This window comes from Oncorhynchus gorbuscha, linkage group LG11, assembly GCF_021184085.1.
Source record: "Oncorhynchus gorbuscha isolate QuinsamMale2020 ecotype Even-year linkage group LG11, OgorEven_v1.0, whole genome shotgun sequence".
NCBI lineage: Eukaryota > Metazoa > Chordata > Actinopteri > Salmoniformes > Salmonidae > Oncorhynchus > Oncorhynchus gorbuscha.
In genome coordinates this window covers 72,237,529-72,241,992 of record NC_060183.1, presented here as the reverse complement: position 1 = coordinate 72,241,992, position 4,464 = coordinate 72,237,529, and positions in this window count along the sequence as shown.

Sequence of the window (4,464 nt, the reverse complement as noted above, 5' to 3'; positions counted from 1 at the left end):
TTGCATTATTGAACTCTTCTTATACAATAAACAGCAGTCAACAGACTGCACTAGCCCAATAGCAGCTAGCTAGCTGCAATCCTGATGAGCTTCTCCTGGCTAACGTCCCTGTCCCGAAGCAAGCACCAACTAGCCTGGAGCTAGCCTATGCTAGGCCTATCTCCCGGCAAGCTGAAGAGGTCCATCAGCCACTCCTTGGGCTACAATACATATTTTGCCTGGACCCCTTTTCTTGCCGATATGGAACCCCACCGATCCATCACGACTGGACTACCGACGTAAACCGCCCAAGGGGTGTCCCTGAATGCCCATCTGCTAGCCGTCTAGAGCATACTGGACTGTTAGCTGAGGTGGTCCATCAGTCACTTTCTTGGGCTACTATATCGATTTTGCCAATTGGCCTGGACACTTTTACTACACAGACCCCTGCTGATCCATCACGACTGATTTGCCGACGTAATCCGCACAAGGGGGCTACAACAGACTTCGTCCATCGTGACATCCCTCTAAAGCCCTTCTGCTAGCCCCGGCCTGGTAGCTGTCTGAATCGCCATGGCTCCAGCCCATCCAGCTACTCATTGGACCCTATGATCACTCGGCTACGCATGCCTCTCCCTAATGTCAATATGTCTTGTCCATTTCTGTTTTGGTTAGTGATTATTGTCTTATTTCACTGTAGAGCCTCCAGCCCTGCTTAATATGCCTCAGCTAACCCTCTTGTCCCACCTCCCACACATGCGGTGACCTCACCTGGTTTAATTGATGTCTCTAGAGATCTCTCATCATATACCTCTCTCATCATCACTCAATGCCTAGGTTTACCTCCACTGTATTCACATCCCACCATACCTTTGTCTGTACATTATGCATTGAATCTATTCTACCGCGCCCAGAAACCTGCTCCTTTTACTCTCTGTTCCGAACATACTAGATGACCAGTTCTTATAGCCCTTAGCCGTACCCTTATCCTACTCTTCTGCACCTCTGGTGATGTAGAGGTTAATCCAGGCCTTGCAGTGCCCAGCTCCTCTCCCATTCCCCAGGCACTATCATTTGTTGACTTCTGTAACCAAAAAAGCCTTGGTTTCATGCATGTTAACATTAGAAGCCTCCTCCCTAAATTTGTTTTATTCACTGCTTTAGCACATTCTGCCAACCCGGATTTCCTAGCCATGTCTGAATCCTGGCTTAGGAAGGCCACAAAAAACCCTGAAATTTCCATCCCTAACTATAACATTTTCTGACAAGATAGAACTGCCAAAGGGGGCGGAGTTGCAATCTACTGCAGAGATAGCCTGCAGAGTTCTGTCTAACTATCCAGGTCTGTGCCAAAACAATTTGAGCTTCGACTTTTAAAAATCCTCCTTTCCAGAAACAAGTCTCTCACCATTGCAGCTTGCTATAGACCACCTTTTGCCTCCAGCTGTGCCCTGAACACCATATGTGAATTGATTGCCCTCATCTACCTTAAGAGCTCGCGCTGTTAGGTGACCTAAACTGGGACATGCTTAACACCCCGGCCATCCTACAATCTAAGCTTGATGCCCTCAATCTCACACAAATTATCAATGAACCTACCAGGTACAACCCCAAATCTGTAAACACAGGCACCCTCATAGATACCAACCTGCCCTCCAAATACACCTCTGCTGTCTTCTCCGTAATGGGTCTGCGGTCAAACGACCACCACTCATCACTGTCAAACGCTGCCTAAAACACTTCAACGAGCAGGCCTTTCTAATCGACCTGGCCCGGGTATCCTGGAAGGATATTGACCTCATTCTGTCAGTAGAAGATGCCTGGTTATTATTTTAAAAGTGCTTTCCTCACAATCTTAGATAAGCACGCCCCATTCAAAAAATATTGAATGAGGAACAGATATAACCCTTGGTTCATTCCAGACCTGACTGCCCTTGACCAGCACAAAAACATCCTGTGGCGTACGGCATTAGCATCGAATAGCCCCCGCGATATGCAACTTTTCAGGGAAGTTAGGAACCAATATACACAGGGAGTTAGGCTAGCTTCTTCAAACAGAAATTTGCATCCTGCAGCACAAACTCCCAAAAGTTCTGGGACACTAAAGTCCATGGAGAATAAGAGCACCTCCTCCCAGCTGCCCACTGCACTGAGGTTAGGAAACATTGTCGCCACTGATAAATTCACAATATTTGAGTATTTCAATAAGCATTTTACTACGGCTGGCCATGCTCTCCACCTGGCCACCCCTAACCTGGTCAACAGCCCTGCACCCCCCACAGCATCTTGCCCAAGCCTCCCCATTTCTCCGTCACCCAAATCCAGATTGCTGATGATCTGAAAGAGCTGCAAAATCTGGACCCCTACAAATCAGCAGGGCTAGATAATCTGGACCCTCTCTTTCTAAAATTTGCTGCTGAAATTGTTGCAACCCCTATTACTAGCCCGTTCAACCTCTCTTTCGTATTGTCTGAGATCCCCAAAGATTGGAAAGCTGCCACGGTCATCCCCCTCTTCAAAGGGGGAGACACTCTAGACCCAAACTGCTACAGACCTATATCTATCCTACTCTGTCTTTCTAAGGTCTTCGAGAGCCAAGCTAACAAACAGATCACAGACCATTTCGAATCCTACCGTACTTTCTCCGCTATGCAATCTGGTTTCCGAGCTGGTCATGGGTGCACCTCAGCGACGCTTAAGGTCCTAAACGATATCATAACCACCATTGATAAGAGACAATACTGTGTAGCTGTATTCATCACCATGGCCAAGACTTTCGACTCTGTCAATCACCACATACTTATCGGCAGACTCAACAGCCTTGGTTTCTCAAATGACTGCCTCGCCTGGTTCACCAACTACTTCTCAGACAGAGTTCAGTGTGTCAAATCGAAGGGCCTGTTGTCCGGACCTTGTGTAGTCTCTATGGGGGTGCCACACCGTTCAATTCTCAGGCAGACTCTTTTCTCTGTGTACATCAATGATGCTCTTGCTGCTGGTGATTCTCTGATCCACCTCTACGCAGACGACACCATTCTGTAGACTTCTGGCCCTTCTTTGGACACTGTGTTAACTAACCTCCAGACGAGCTTCAATGCCATACAACTCTCCTTCCGTGGCCTCCAACTGCTCTTAAATGCAAGTACCAACTAAATGCATGCTCTTCAACCGATCACTGCCCGCACCTGCCCGCCCGTCCAGCATCACTACTCTGGACGGTTCTGACTTAGGTATTTGTAGTTGTCCAAATATTCTAAGTGTTTGGGTAGACTGTAAACTCTCCTTCCAGACTCACATTAAGCATCTCCAATCCAAAATTAAAATCGAATAGAATCGGCTTCCCATTTCGCAACAAGGCATCCTTCACTCATGCTGCCAAACATACCCTCGTAAAACTGACTATCCTGCCGATCCTTGACTTCGACGATGTCATTTACAAAATAGCCTCCAACACTCTATTCAGAAAATTGTATGCAGTTGTCGTGCCTTTACTATCATTAACTGAAGACTTAGTTTTTATCAAAGATTCTCTGTAATTATTATTACGCGATTTAACTGATTAATCATGTAACTGTAATTAACTAGGAAGTCTGGCCACCAAGGAAAATATTCAGATTACAAAGTTATAATTTTCCTAATATAACTTTTCAGCTATTTTCATATCTGATCAATGAATTCTTCTTTACCTCACATTAGTCTCATTCCAAATGTCGTAATTTGTTGGTTATCTGCACGAACCCAGTCTTCACTATGAGTCATCCATACATCAATTGTCTTAAATCATTTATTTATTAACTAACTAAACAATCACAGAAGTGCACAAACAAACAAAGTAAATATGGTTACAAGAAATGATAGGGGAATGTGTCCTAGTGGGCTAAACCAGCATGGTGGCTTATTAGACAAAAGGGGAGTGGGGGTCGACTGAGATGACAACACACAGTTGATAATTATAACAATTTAAATGCTAATCCTTTGCACATGAACGCCCACTCATTCGGGAACAATCGTCAGGGTCTCTGTTGAAAAGTTTGTTTCTGTTGGAGAGTTTGTCCGCCCTCTCTGTCGTGGTTAGAATGGATAGTTCAGAGTGACATTCATTCATGTCGTTATGGATAGATGTTTCGGCGGTTGTCGGTCTTCGCGTTCAATGATACCGAATTCCTAGCTGCAGACTAGTAATTAATATCAGACTTGTTTTTATTCTGTCGGTATCGATAGTCTAAGAGTTTAACCACGTGGGATGGTTAAAAGATTCAGCAGTCTGGTCTCAAACCTTGGCCCTCTCGTTATACAACAATTAGATGTACGCCTCATATCTGAGGCTATTATATAAACAGCGTTATGGTAATGTGGCCGTATTGTCTCCCATGAGTTTCACAATATTGTACCAAATGGACCAGTTCGTAGCTGGAATCTTCACCGATATTTTATACCTTCACCAGAACATAAATGTTGCTCGGACAACAAGTTCTGTGAGGTGGA